Source organism: Planococcus citri, chromosome 3 (genome assembly GCF_950023065.1).
Source record: "Planococcus citri chromosome 3, ihPlaCitr1.1, whole genome shotgun sequence".
Taxonomy (NCBI): domain Eukaryota; kingdom Metazoa; phylum Arthropoda; class Insecta; order Hemiptera; family Pseudococcidae; genus Planococcus; species Planococcus citri.
Window position 1 is genome coordinate 39,044,267 of NC_088679.1, and position 16,447 is coordinate 39,060,713.

A 16,447-nucleotide genomic window follows, 5' to 3' on the forward strand; every position below is an offset into this window, starting at 1 on the left:
GTTCATTTTTGTTTAACGCATTCTCGCCAGAGACGACGACAACGACGTTGACGTCGACGACGATGTCTTTTATGCTGAGATTATTTTACTCGCTGCGAAGCATTTTAGAATACGATTACCCCCAGTGTTATAACGTTTGTTAATTTCACGCCTGGAAAATGAAACGGTGACTTGAGAAGCGTTAGTTCGCGATAATTCGCCTCGTACTAAAAATCCGCTTATGTTTATTAAAGGTAGTTGCGTCTTATAACAGCAGACAGTTCATAAGCTGAGCTCTGACGATAGCGTACCATAGAATAATTGTGTGTTCATATCGTGTCTACTGTCTGTGTCTACCTAATAATATTTGTAATTTTTCATCGAACTATAACAGAAAAAAAATGCGAGAACCATTTTCAAATTATTGATATTTTTTTACCATCGATTTCTCAATAATTTGTCAAAGTATGTATTTAATATGATGGAGATCACTTCATTTACGAGTATACTTAATGGAAAAATCCCAGGAGAAATTCTAACCAAATAGATTCACATTCAAAAAAATTAAAAATCAATCCCCAAATTGTATCATTTTTTTCATCAATGTATCCATAATATACAACTTCTCAAAAAATATTCAACTTGGGTGTCATCTTCAAGAATAATCAACATTGTTTTTTTCTTTTTTGCGGATTTCCAGTAGGAAGAATTGGCTTCAACTATGCCGCATCAAAGATTTGAAAAGTGGACAAAAGGTGTGCGATAAACATTTCGTATCTCCCCTCCTCCAAAAAAAATTAAATAGGTAACTCGAAACAGCGACAATTTTTTTTCAATTGAAATGCCAGAACATTTCCAGGTATTTTTCACGCTTTTCCTCAAAAAAGTCAGCAAGAATTTTCAGAATTGAAAAATTTTCTGTTTCCAAGTTCCACTGAAGATTTTTCTAAATTTATACAGCTAAACCCCATGCACATAAAAGCGACGTAAATTAATTTTCAGGCTTCTAATGCTCAAATATTGTAAACTGCATGATTATTATTACGTAGGTAATCACATAAATTGAATCTTAATTTTGCCTCCAAAAAAGTTAAATAACTCGAAACAGCGACAATTTTTTTTTTTTTAAATTGAAATTCCAGAACATCTCCATTCCATTGACGCAAACTGTCTATTGTTCGTTGAATTGTCGCGTCTCTCAAACCCAGTAAGTAGGTATAATAGCCTCAGGGCCGTAGTGAAGTCGTTTTTCAGGGGGAGGGGGAGGAGGAAACATAAAAATGCCAACTCGTGGATTTTTTGCCTAGAAATTTCCAACTCAAAATTCTGGAAGAATGAAACATACAGACAAACAAAACTATAAAAAACGACGTTTCTTTGTGTATGTAATGAGTTGGTACCATACTTGCGAAAACTTTAATATTTTGCTTGAACATTTTAAAATTCAAATGATTTTTTTTTTTTGAAAAATTTAAAAATGAAAAAGAAGAGCAAACGTCCCCGAGCAAAGCGAGGGCAAAAGCTCTCAAAAATCAGTATTTCAAGAGGTATAAGAAACTATTTTTTGTGTAACAAATGAAAGAGTTTCTTATTTTTACTTCAAATTTCAATATTTTTTTTTCATTTTTTCTTTTTTTTTTCATTGTATGGGCTTTAAAAAAAATTCCAAGGTGTTTCGAGCATAGTTCATGACTTTTCATGACTTTATGACTACCTACCAAAATTCATGAGTTTTTCATGACTTTTATGATCGTTAGACACACTGTAATTGAAAACCTATTTAAAAAACCATAACCGAACAAAAAATCCAAAACTTTTCAAGTCCTGATCTAAAACCCTCATACCTAATTAAAATTCAAATAAGTGGCATTCATTTTTAGATTTTTGTCCATTTTTTGAGAATTCAATAAAAAATTCAAAAGAGCTGCTGTCATGTCTAATTTGAAAAAAAATCACAATACCGACGCCACGCTTCATGGGCGATTCTAGAGCCTCCAGCAAGTTTTTATTTTTTCGAGGAGTTTCCAAAACTATTTTAAAACGGTCCAAAATCACTTTAAAAATACCTAAGTACTAAATTTTGGGCTAATTGTAAGTATACCAAAGCTTTCAGCAACAATTTTCAATTGTCTTCAGGAATTTTAAGCAAGTATGTAGATGTATCTAATCGTACTAACAGACTTTTTTTGTTTTGAAAAATTGAAGGGAGATTCGAAAAAATATTTTAAAGGAATTCAAAAAACGGGGGGGGGGGTAGGGTGGAATTATGGATTTCTGACTTGATTTATCATTTTTCTACGAGAGTTTCAATTTTTGAGATCTGCAATGAAAATTGAAAAAAAAATAGTTGCGAATTATAAAATTAAAGAGTAGAAAAGCGATGGTTCAAGTCGTCAACCTAGAATTTGTCTCACGATCTTTTGAGACCTTCCCACAACTTTTTTTCGGATCTCCTTTCAGTTTTTCACAAAAAAAAATCAAAGACTATAGGAATTTGAATTCTTAGGAACGAATTAAGAACTCGCTGGAGCCCATAGAATGGTCCAAAAATGGTCATTTTTAGCTAGATCGTTGTACTGCTCCAACCAGATACATGACATTTTTTTTGCATTACCATCAATCTATCCCCGTCTTTCTCTCTCTTAATCAACTAAGCCCATCAAAATGGAAACTTTTCGCGACAAAATCGTAACGGCATTAGTATCGACAAAAATACCCAATGAATCTAAACTAAAATTTCCCAAATTGTTCCAAGTTCTTCCCCATTTCCATTAAGTTTTCATTTATCATCAATACGATGGCACAAGACAAAAAAGCAACAACACGAACCGATGTCCCTCAAGATAGAAGGACGCTGTAATTGGATGATGGATGTTGGTGATTAAACATCTCGAAAGAGTAGGTGTACATCTACACTACGATAGACGGTACCCAACAGTAGAAGACATGGCAACTTACTGGTAACTTACAGGAAAGTAAGTATTAGGTATAGTACTTCTGAATGTACTATAAATGTGTGCTGATTTGCCATGTACGAATCCCAGTATGGTATTGGATTTGCGTGACTTGAGGTCAAGAAAAAAATATATAAATCTTTTTTTTCTCTTTCTGTTTTGTTAGTAAAAGTACAAGTACGAGTATTTATGGGTATACGCATTGCTGAAGATTAAATACGTCATTTTTTGGTTATAAACGTATTCGGTACGGTATGATACTCGATTCGCGTATCGATGCTAAGTAGGTTGCTTAAACTACCTACCTAGTACCTACGAGTATGTACTCGTATGTTTGATGATATTGTGCAAAGGTTAATTGATCCTCCGTATAATGTACTTTAATGTAACATGGAAAGTGTAGTGGAAAACATTAATACGAACGGTGTAATGTTTAGTTTTTAACACATTCTACGTCTAGCTTCCGTTTTATTTGTTACTGCAGCATCATCCTTTGGGAATTGACGGCGCAGCTCTCATCTCCAGGACCTACTTCGTGGCCGTGAAAATATAAAAACAAACCTTTCTAATTTATAGGTGTTAAATTCTTTTTTGTATATCCATTTCCTGGTTCGCGTATCATCCCTAACTGATTATGACTAGTTGTAATATTTTTATTCCCCGTGCGGTAATTATATTTTTTTCTTGGTACTCAGGAAATAAACGGTTGGTTTTTACGTTCTTTTTATATTTGTCTTTATTTAGCGAATCTTCTATTCCCGAATGGATGCCGGGTAAGGGAAAAAAAGACATACTTTGCTGGTATAAAATTGTATAATGGATGTCTTGTTTTTTTATTACGTGGCTCGCGTATTTTTCTCGTAAAATGTATCATTTAGTCGTACATACGAATAATCTCTGTAGATGTCGTTCTCCAACTTTGAAACAACTGGGAGTTTAACGGTTGGATGATTTTTTTCTTCTTTTTTTTTTTAATACAAAATATTGTATTTATATACCTCGTGTATATAAAATTAAACCTTTTTGAAAGAGCTTTGCATCGCGTACCATAGCAGGAAAAAAATACCAGAATTATCATTCATCTTCTTTATTTACTAATTTAATTATCAATGTTGAGGCTGCCATAGTGAATTTCTTAGCGGTTGACAGTCTTTAAGACTTTTCTAATTGATCGCACGTGGATTTCATTTTTTTTTAACCATTGAAAAATTTACGTTTATTATTGATTTTTTTCAAGAGACATGCGCTAGTTATTTTTTATTTTACCATTTTTACTCTGTTTCGGTATAACCAGAACAAAGTGCAGGTTTTTTTTAATTTGAAAAACGGTACTTCTGCCATACATCGGTTACCTATTTAATTGGATTCATTTTAGATACCGTTGGCGACGATAAAGAAACTTTTCCCTCAAACTTGATCAAATTTCCAATTTATTATAGATCGGCGAGTAATTTGGGGTTAATTTGGTTTCGCAAAGTTGTTTAAAAGCCGTAACGAAATTTTGACCTTGACGAAGTGTTGTAAACGTTTGGCTGTACGTATTTGGGAAAATTTCAAAACGCCAAAGCCGCATACGAATAGGAAGTTGTAAAGATTTTATAATAGAAGTTGAAACTGTACTATAAGACTAGGTCCTGGTGAACAGCTCGGATTTGTTATAATTGCTTTACCGCAATTAACCCGTCCATTTGAGTTTAAATTTCGAACCCTTTTTTGCACAATGGGAATAAATGCGTACAGAAATGTACCGCGGTAAAGCACATCTCTTTCTCGCTTTATAATCTTATAAAATATTCATTGCATTTGTAACTCGCTAAATTGGTGTTTTCATTGTCTACTCGACTTTTTATATGTAAATAAGAAATGCAGAGTTGCGGACTTTGATTGTGCATTTTTTTTTTGCCGACCGCAAAAAATCCTTTGAAGGGCGAATACCTAAGTACCTAACTAAAAGTTGAATGAGGTTTGAAGGAAATTTTACCTCCATATACAGCAAAACTGATGAGAATATTCAAGTTGAAAAACATTGCAAAATTTTGAAATTTTTCCAGAAAGTGAGCAAGGGTGACACAAAGTTGGACAAGTTGAACTTTTTGAAGGAAAATCGTGGTTTATCTTGGGTAATTCCCACTTTTTTTGTTCTCATGCTTATCGAATTAATTTTTCAAAATTTTGTTATGAGTTCAGCAAGGAAAATTTTCAAATTTAAAATTCAAAAAACTAGAATAAATGTGCAGAGATTTCATGAATTTCGGAGCATCCAGCTCCATTGCTAGTCGAATTGTGTTGCAATTGCTGTAAGCATCTCTGAAAAATTCCAGCCAGAAGAGATTTCGGTCAAGTTTACCCCATACCCAATACCTACATATGTATATCAGATTCAAAATTTGATGACGAAGATGATTTTGAAGATTGGTTTTTGGGATTTACAATCGAAAAAACAGGTCAAATTCATAACTGAATACAATTTCAAGAGCTAAAGCACATTTTTTGATTTTTGATGAATTTTTAAAAATCAAATTTGGGCCAAAAATGAAAAAAAATTGAAATTTTATCAAACTGATTTAAAAATCTACACATCATAAATATTAAATACTCTACTTTTCAACCCCTCGATTCAATTAGGTAGGTAATAACGGTTTTAAACAGCAATTAAGCAGTTATCTGGAGCCTTCAGCAAATTTGCAAAAAATTACAAAATTGTATGCAATGGAGTTGGAAAGCCAAAATTTTATTTATAACCTAATTTCAACATGCTGAGTCGATTGAAGGTATAGTTTCAAGTCGTACTGGAGCGCCCATGCTACATTTTGTCAATTTCTGATTTTCAAAAAGTGCCATTGAACGGTTCAAATCAACCTGGAGCACGTTTAAATGCGATTGATGCTTGTTACTGACCCACATGGCCGATTACACACCAATTTTTCCTAAATCGGTTTGTCAGTCCAAAATCGAGTATTTCTCCAGCAATTTCACAACTACTAAATTGAAAATTTGAAAATACCTACACAGTTCTAAACAAGTAGAAACTGATTTTGAAAATTTGGTATGTAATCGCTCAAGCGAGTCAGTAACAAGCAGCAAACACATCTATACGAGCTCCAAGTTGATCTGTGTAGTTTTTATGGCACTTTTTGAAAATCAGAAATTTTCAAATTACAGCTGAAGTCTTCAGAACGACTTGAAACCACCACCAACTGACTTAGAACGTTGAAATCAGGATATAAACCGAATTTCAATTTTTTAATTTTATTGGATGAATCTTTATAGAAATTTCAACTTTCAAAAATCTACTGGAGGCTCCAGAACTGCTCAAAACGGCTCGATTCGAAGTATCGAAAATCGGGTGGGAGACCTACAATCATACCAATTTAATTTCGGAGTTCCAAGACAATTTGGTAAAATTTTGATTTTTTTTCTCCATTTTTGGTCTATTTGATTTCCAAAAATATACCAAAAAATCGGAAAATGCACTTAGGTATGGCGAGATCCCATTCAGAAAATTGAATCGTTAAAAATAGACCTACAATAATAACGGATCCACATCGTAATTTTTCTAAATTTCAGTCTCATAAAAATTTGAGTTCTCACCTTAAAAGTTCAATTTCTAATCTTATCAAATTTCAATTGGTGTATCCGAATCTTCAAAGGGTTTCATTTGGATCCTTTCTTATTTCTTGCATACAGATTTGCTTCAAGTTTGAGTAGTCTTGAGACATAAGATTTCAACATTTAGATGTATAGAAAATCACAAATGAGTGGAAATTGTTAGATACCTCTCTCTTCTCCAATTCTCTGGAAAGTTAGTTACATTCCAAGATTACAGCAAACTCAATGGAAACATTCATCGTCTTATATCACATTCTTCATCATGAAAGCTGAGATGAAATCTTCTCATTCCTTCTTTGGTCGAAAAACTGAAATCAAAATTAAAAAGAAAAACTACAATGAAATTGAAAACATTAGATAAAGGTCATCATATTTCTCTCTTATCAAATCCTTGAAAAGGGAATGGAAAGGGTGGGGAAGAGGCATTAAGTTTTCAAAATCATAATTAATCGCCGATTTTTGATTTTGATTCGGATTCTATCAATGTGAAATGCTGATCCTTCTCTTGACCTCTTACAATTTCTGCAATCAACTTGAGAGAACTTCTGCTCAAAGTAGACATGTTGTAGGTATTTTATTTTTTCAACCTTCAGCTCATTTTCTTATCCAAATCACACACAATGAAACAGTCCAAACTTGACCCAACCCTTCAATAAAAAAATATGTCCAACAAAGACCATCAAAGGATTCTCGACATTGACATCTGTAACGTGAAATTTTTCCGATTTTAATATCTTGTCACAGGCTGAAAAATACCTTGTTTTTTTGGCGACTAACATTGAAACGCTTTTATGCGGCTAATTTGGCATTGAAAAAGCACGATTACTTTATTTATTACTTATAAATCGAACAAGTCGAGTTAATTAACAATTTGTAGGTACTGCGAATGGCGTTTTTTTCGGTGTTCTTACACAGCAATTTAGAGGCGATTTTTGTTGCGTTAAATACGAGGTAGGTATGTTGTTGTTGAAGCTGAGAGCGTCCTGGACAAAGCCAATTAATTTCTGTAAGCGATTACCGAATATATAATACCTATACCTGCGTTAAGTATAGAGCATTGTTAAGGCCATAATAAGGCTCGCCTTCCGGTGAATGCGCGGACATTAAAATCTCATTTTTTATCGTTTCTCCATTCATTGAAAAAGTGTCGTTAAATTTCCTAAGTATTTTTCCCACAAAGCTAATTGGACGAGGGCGATTTAAAAATAAAAAAATATATACCAACGAAATGCAAAAATACGAAGCGCGGATAAAAGGCCTCTTCTTTTTCTTTTCATTGTTTCTTCTTTTTATATTATACGTTTAATAGGTTTTTCAAAGTTACTAATTACTCGTGGCGGCGCGCCGCGTACATTGGTATGAAATTATTTGGCCGTTGCCAACATTAATTGATTCTTTTGTTATTGTTTTATTTTTTCAAAAATTCGATTCTACCGTTACATTCATTTTTTCCTTTTTTTTTTTTTTTTAGCTACAGCTTGACAAAGCTCTAATGTAATTTCGTTGTATAACTTCGAGGCCCAAGAGAGAGAAAAAAAATATAACCGAATGACTAAGATGAAAAATTTTCCGTTTTCCGATGCCCGTTTCGTTTACAAACAAAAAAAAAAGATACACCTTAATTGATACGGTAATTATAACGTTATACACTATTCAACAGAACAAAAGCTCGACGTTTAAAACGAACTTCTCTATTTTGGGGTTCAAAATAAAAATGGGCTAAAAAAAAATTGAAAATTCAACGCTCCGCGAAGAGATAACGTTAACCGGAGTCGTTTACCTGATGACGTTTCATAAATTGATAGTAGGCCGTTGGAAAAGTTGAATAGCGGAAAAGCGGTTTTCCTCGATTAGCCGAAAGCATGCAAAACTTGACCGAGGGTCATTGTGGTTCCAGTCGGTCATTAATAACAATCTAAACCCTTCAGAAGTTTAGCGCGCTGCTTTGTGAAACTTTCATATTCCTATAGCCTTTTTTTTCTGGTCGTAGAGAGCAGAAGAGGCGGTCTATATAGTCTCGTACACAAAACCACAATATTTGTTTTTATTGCGAAAATATCGTTTCATTGAGGATAAGTAACTGCGAGGTAGGTACCCTATAATTTTTCAGAATCTATATTCGTTTATAGGTATTTATTCAAACTTGTCGATTGTTTTGATTCGTTTGCGAATAGATATGTACGAGTATAGAAGATAGTATCTGGTGAGCTAGTACATCGTCATGTAAAGGGAAAGTACGAGTATAACCGCTATGATGGTAAATATAATTTTATATGTAGTTAAGAATTTGCGTGCGAAAAATGTAAAATAACGTTGTTAATTTTTAACGCACATCCACGTAACTATACAGTATACTTTGTTAACGAAGAGCAAATTACGCTTTTAAATTTACTTAATTAAAGAATAATTAATTCGTTATTTTACACGCACCTTGAATGTGTTTACTGTATGGAGATAGCTTTTCTGTGTATACACATTGTACACACGAATGCCTGCGACCTGTAAATTTACTATTGGGAAAAAACACATAAATTTACAAAGTAATTTTCTATTCTTTTGTTTTGTGAAATTCATACTGTCTCTTTTTTTTTTGAGCTTTAAATGCTAGAATACGTATAACGGTGAGTTTGGGAATTCTCCTTTGATGACAGAGAATTTGCTATGCTACAAAAATTGTTTTTGTAGAAGTGTTTAGCCCATATTGAAAAAAAATCTCAAAATTGTTCAAGAAATCAATAGTAATTGCGGAAACAATGCTACTGCCCCAAATTCAATGAAGCGAGCCAAGGAACAAATCTTTTACAAGACAAGCAAGAGGTGAAATAATACTATATTCCACTATGCCTAGAGAATTTAGAGAGCATTGTAACATTTTATTAAAAGAAATCACACGAAGATACTGGTATCTCAAACTTCAGAAATCTATGAGCAATTGCATGAGAGCTGAAGGTACATACAACCAAATCAAAATTTACAAAAGGTGTAATACGTATCTATAAAGGTAGATCGGATGAAAAAAATGCCGGAGAATTTTGACCAAATGCATAAGAGACATTCATTTTAAGTTGTAAATGACCCAGACAAAGTTTTAGTTCCGGAGGAGCCCCTGGTAAGGACATATGGGTCATCAAACAGGGAAATTTTCGAAAAAATCAAACCTGTTTTGGAAAAAAAGGCCTAGTTCCAAGAGATTGTATTTGAGATTCTGGGTCAACCCAGGCCTTTTCCATCGAAATCCAACACCAGTTTTAGGCTTCTACTAAGCGTTTGAAAATTTTGGAAATCGCTCACTTTCACTTATTTGTGAATAAATTTGTGTTTTGAAAATTTTTTCTTCGCAAATATTTCGCATTAGCTGTACCAAAATATTAGAAGATATCATTTCTGAAACGGGGGAAAATTTTGGAACACAGTGGTGCCAATTTTTAGTCATCATTGCCAATTTCAAAAAATTAAGAAAAATAGCCACAACTTTAAGAAATTTTTTTTTGGTTTTTTGAAATTGGAAATTATCACCAAAAAATTAGCACCACTACGTTCTAAAATATTTTCCCAGTTTCAGAAATTATCTTTCAATATTTTGGCATAATTGAGGCCACTAGAATCAAATCTCTACTTCTCCATTTTCGAACTTTTTGAGAAAAACGCAAAAAACCTCCCTAGCATTTATCGTAACATAAAATACCGAGGTAATATGTCTAATATTTTTGTACCAACATGACGATAGTGACCCACATGTTTGTTTTACCCTACGCGTTGCCGTAAGAGTTCCTGGGCAGTTTGAAGTTAGGAGAAGTTAAGTTTTGTCTCCAACCGTACACTTTTTACATCGTTTTAGGGCACTTAATCAAAAATTGTTCTAGTAATATGGTGCTAAAAGTTGAAGAAAGCTTGGAAAGTTTGAGAAATTAAAATAATATTGCATTTTTGACCATTCATTTGGAAATTGAAATACCTAATTTTCCTTTTTTTTCAAAGTAAAAAAAATTAATTTTTGTTAATAAAAATGAAAGGTGTTTTTGGGGGAAGGGTCCTCACTTGATGAATTTATTCAATTTCAAGCCTAATTTCAAGGCATAACACTAGTCCTTCATTCAATTTCCACCAGGTTCGTTTCTAAACTTGACTTCCCCATTAAAAAAGTACACTTTTGATTCTAACCCCTAACTTTACACGCTGTTTAACCATACTTCCTTACACAAAATTGAAATTTTGACATTTTCATCGGATGCGGCACATGTTGTAGTATACTTACCAAACCATGCTTAACTCATTTTTGAAAAAAAGTGGAGAAGTAGACATTTGATTCTAGTGGCCTCAATTAAAGTGAAATATGTACCTAGGTAAGGTATTTACGGAGAAAAAATTTTCAACACACGAATTCAAACAAAAATAAGCGATTTTCAAATTTGCAACCCCTCAGTAGAACCCTAAGTGGTCTTGGATTTTGCCTGCCATACTTGGGGTTGCTTATAAGCTCCGTTTTGGTTTACTTCAAAAACGACTAAAATTCCGAAGCTCATTAACCGTTTTACCTTAATGGAGAGCAATTGTTGAGCTCGCTCATTTAAAATTTTCTTGCAGAGAAATACACTATTATTTGTGGTGATTGTATAAATTATTTGTTGGATTCCAAATTACTAATTTTTTCATCGTAATTTCAATATGAATTTTAGAATTTAATTTTTTTGTAATTCATTCACAAGTGTTGAATTCAATTCTAATGATTATTTTTTGAGCACAAGGGTGAAGGGGAAGGGGGAGGTTATAAAAGATTGTTTTGTGGTTTCAAATACATTTCTTTATGCTGATTTAGAATTCATTTTGGGATTTTTATGTGTTGACTTAAATTCATTTTTTGCTGTAAGTTTTGGCAATTTTTTCTGATGATTTTTAGAATAAATATTTCTGTTGTGATTAGAAATATTGTGTTTAATTTAGCGTAGAATTTTTCTATGGTATCATCGAATTTTTTTTAGGTCAAATGAATCTTTCAGTGGTGATCTCAAATTAAATTTTTAAATGTTGATTTCTACGGAATTTTGTTTAGGAATCATATTTTTTTCGTACCTATTGATTTTAAGAAATTAATTCAATTACCTACCATTGAGCTACACACAATTTACTTTTGTAATATGATTTTTTTTTCATTTTTTTCGTTGAATTGAACTGTTGCGTTCTTTTTCTCCTTCAAATTCCAAAATCAAATTTCAATTAAGTTTGAAATTTTTTATGTTATTGCTTCCTATACAAAATTCTGTTTCATTCAAAATGAAAAGTTTTTAGAATTTATAGATTGGTAGGTATCATAATTAAATATAAAAATCTTGTTCTCAAAAGTTTCCAAAAATTTCCAATTCGAAATTGAAATTCCAAAACGATTTTTTTCAAAATTAGAAGTCCTTGCTTTATTCAAGTCTCTTTCATTCCTATATTGTCATTATGTGAAAATTTTTCCCTGTGAAATGTCAACGTTTAAAAAAAAAAGTAATGAAATTTGGTAGTCTAAAGCATTAAATTTTGCTTTGATATTCTTTTTTTTTTAATTGAGAAAAAAAATCAAAAAAATTTCAGGTGATGAGATTATGCATCAAATTTCTTTCAAATTGGCCCTTTGTTTCCGGCTCCTATTTTTTGGCTTGGAAATCAGCATAGTTGTTTTGAAAAAATTGGATGAAATCCTCAATTTCCAAAACGAGTAATCACTTTAAATTGAATTTTTTTCAAATATCGCAATATCATTTTTTGGTCAAACTTCCTGCATGAAAATCATTGAAATTCATCCGTTGAACTTCTCTCAGGTATTGAAGGGTTAAATCACTCATTTGACACCACTAAATCCATAAATTTTTCACTTTAGATCAGGATTCTGTACCCAGCTAGGTACATTTTTACTCTTCATGCACATGCCAAATTGCCAAATCCACATTAAGTAGTAACTTCGCCCATACACGTTACATCAATAATTGTTTTACTTTTGGTATTTGGAAATTCGGGGGTGGTAGAGGGGAGCAGAAAATGGCACCCGTCAAAAAATCGAACCCAATGGGAAATTTTTCGCCAGCAAACCGAGTGCCTATTTTGAAATTTTGCATAAAAGACGTAATTAATCTTTTTACTTAATTCTGCGCCGCCGCTAAGAAATTAATCGTTCGCATTGCAATAAACGTTGTGTATAAGGTATTCGAGCAAAAACCTCGCATAAAAGCTTTACAAGTTAACCGTTGTTGTCTACATTATAATCGAGGCTACAGTAAAACATTAGTAAACATTTTCAAGCTAAACGAGAAACTTCTTGCCGATATATAATATGCAGATGTAAGACTTCCGAAAGTGTCGTAAATGTTGTGCTTTGATAATGCGTCCCCTAGCAGCCATTTACAATAATCTATATATTCATTAGTAAATACAGATTAATGCTCGGATACATTCCCCCTCGTTTTCGTTTTCGCTGTAGTAGGTACTACATAGTACATACATATACGCCATCGGCTCATATTAGATAGACGAGAAGAGTACACTACACCACGTAAACGTATATATCTGCGAGAGTATCAAAAGGACCAAAACTGATTGAACATCTACACCACTACGAACGCGTGTTTTGTTGTTGTACAACACAGTGCGACTTTTGATGAGAATACAAAAAGCCGGTATTTTCCACCAATGATTTCTCGCCGCGAAGGGTAAAATATCAAATTTCGGATATAAATTTCATGCCGGGCATAATGGCGCAACTGGCAACCTCCTACCTATCAAAATTGCATTGTTCGAAAGCACCCCGAATGAAAAACTAGCAAGATTTTCGTACGATGAATAAATTATTCCAAGGGGGGACCACCTACCGTGTTCCATACAAAGATGGGAAATGATAACAGCTGATAGTGTCGTTATTAGGTTATCGTAATGGAACCAGCTTCCGAGTTTTTATGTGTTCAACACGTTGCGATATATTTGATCAAAAAAAAAAACCTTCCTCTCTTCTTACGTACATCTATATAAGTGCTGCACTTACTATACAGATACCCAGTCGATTCGAAGAGTTGGAAATAAAAAAAGATGACCGTTTATTGCGACGCTTTTCACGCTTTTATCGGCTCTTCCATCGTTCGAATTAATTGAATTACGCATAAATTACCGATAATTGTCAACCATTTGCGGTTACGTAATGTTATTATATCGAAATTTTCATCATATTTTACAACAAAACCACGCCGCAGTAGACCGTTTCGTTTCATTAATCCTAATTTTCGCCTTGGCCAGCGTCTCGTTCAACTTGGGGTAAAAATTTCGCCGGAGACGTTAATTTACGTTGAACATTTCTTTCGTAAATGTCGAAGATATCTTGATTTCAGACAACTACACAACAGCACCGGTTAAAGTGTTGAAACGAGTATACCTAATTCACTCGATTATAAACCATTTTATACAAAATAACATCGCCAGCTTCTAATTTGACTAGCATAATTAAGCAGACGTAGACAATTTTTTCCACTCTACAAACGAGCTTATTATTAATATAAACGAAGATGTCAAATCAACGTTTAGATATACGAAAACGACAAAACGACACACGATGTCATCTTGAGAAAAATTCGAGAAATTTAAATACCAGACGTTGAACATTTATTTTACATAAGAAATGAAAAATCTCACGCATTTAGTCACATTAGTTTAAATTAGGCACCCTTTTGCCAAAACATTTGTAATGCTATAGTCGACTAATTAGTCAAAAAATATAGAAAATGTAAGAGAAAGATAAAGAATCAAATGTGGGTATCTGCTTGATTAATTTATCACAATAGGGGTATAGAAGCAAATACTCGAAAATTGAAAAAAAATCGAGTACTTCACATAGGTACCTATTTTAAATTATTGTGTAAATTAATCGAAAAATAATATAGGTGTATCAAAGAAACCAATGTTTACATTCGCAGATAAATATCCAATTATCGAATTAAGAAATCATTCTTTTAAGATAATTTTTATGGTAATAATTCGAGTGATGAATCAATATTTAAATCGATAAATTACCGATAAATGTTTTTCTCTCGCGTAGAAATTCATATCTACATACTTATTATTTCAATTAGGAAAAAAATTCACGTACTTTTATAGATAAAACACTTGAAACATAATGAATGAACAAAAATGACCTCTTTCGAGACAAGTAGGTTACACCAGAATGCACGACGTTACTCATAATTATTTTATTTTTTTATTTATTTATTAAGAGCCATTTACAGCAACTTAAAGTAGCGGTTTCAGAAACTTTTTAAAGTAATTTTTTGAACTAAAGGGAAGGAGGAGAGGAGGAGAATCCAAGCTCAGAATATTATAACTTCAAGACGTACAACCACCGTAACGTCAAGAAACTAATCAACGATATGTCGGTTCCATAGGACAAAAAAACACTCGACCGATCCACCAGTATTGCCCCAAAAATGGAAAATTTAATATGGTGATGTATCAATTCCAGCGCAAAAGAAAAAATTAGGTAAGACTCATTATCCTCAAAGTTCAGAAAAGACGATAAAAATGATGTTGAGAGTAAAAATACTAAAAAACTGTAATCTTTATCAATTTTTCGTATTAAAAGTTGATAATCTTACATTTTTTTGGTATTCAATCAATCAAATTTATTATTGTAAGGTACCGCAAGCGGCATTTACATAGTCGTTTACATCGATAGAGCCTACAGAGCAACTTTACCATGATTAACAATACAATAAAATGAAATGAATGATATATAAAACAAAACAAAACAAAATGAAATAATGAATAAAGTAATAAATATAAAAAATAATACAATACAGGGTTATAGTTTGCCCAGGAACTCATCCACACAATAAAATGCCTCCTTGATTAGCCATTTTTGAAGGAATTTTTTAAATAACTTAGTATTATGAACATCTCTGATTTGAGGAGGGAGACTATTAAAGATTTTGACTGCCATAGTATCTATTCCTTCCCTGTTGACTTTAGTCCTCATCTGATCTGCAAAGATTGAGTTTATCCCTCGGGTATTATAGTTATGGGTCAGTACTGAAGGCTGAATAATATTCTTTTTTATCATTATTGATACCTGCAGTATATATAGGGATGGTGTTGTAATAATTTTTTCATCAATGAAGGTTTGTTTACAGGATTGGGTAGGGGCTAAGCTGAACATTGTCCTAATTATTCTCTATTTTTACGCAACATTTTTTTATCATCTTTTTTTAGGGATAATGAGAATGTCCTCAACAAGATGCAGTTTGTACTCGTACTTTCAGTGGGATTTTCTGATTCCATCAGGAAGCTAAGAAACTCTCTTTAAAATGGATTTTGAACTATTTTCAAAATGGTATATTTGTCAACAGAGTTCACGAATCATTCATTTCTTAAATTAAATTTTAAATTGTCAATTTCACGTACGTATCACTGAAACTATTGTGGCATAATCAAAAAAAAAAAAAATCAAGATTGTGAGATGAAAGGGTATTCCCAGGTAAGATAGGTAAAATGGTCCTGTTCCCAGATTTTTGAAAAAAATTATTAAAAAATCCAAACTTCTGTCAAAATTAATTTTTTTTGTACCTCAGTTATCAAAAAAAAATTGTTTTTTGCCGAAATAAATAAAATTAGATGTTGTAAAAAACACTTCTGCTTTTAGCAAAAATTTTCAAAACTCCTGCTTTTTGTCAAAATTGTTTTCAAATTGTACTTTTTGACAAAATATTGTGGGCAAAAGACTTTTTTTGACAAGTCATCCAAAAAATTCTGATTTATGCCGAAATGGTCACTAAAATCTTGTTATCAGCAGAAGTATAGCCTGAATGTACAGCTTTTGAAAAAATTGTCAAAAAGAAAAAGTCATAACGTTTGTCTGAACTCGATTTTTTTCTCTATTCATTTTTTCTAGT

General features: G+C 32.6%; 1 long non-coding RNA gene across 1 annotated transcript in view; it reads right to left on the reverse strand.

Annotated features, from left to right (window-relative positions):
- Positions 1 to 5,590: 5,590 nt before the first annotated feature.
- The window catches only part of LOC135838439 (uncharacterized), a 220,964-nt gene continuing 210,107 nt past the window's right edge, over positions 5,591 to 16,447 (reverse strand). The window contains exon 6 of the long non-coding RNA XR_010557411.1: positions 5,591 to 6,850. This is a non-coding gene — a long non-coding RNA (uncharacterized LOC135838439). The remainder of the gene's footprint in view (positions 6,851 to 16,447) is intronic.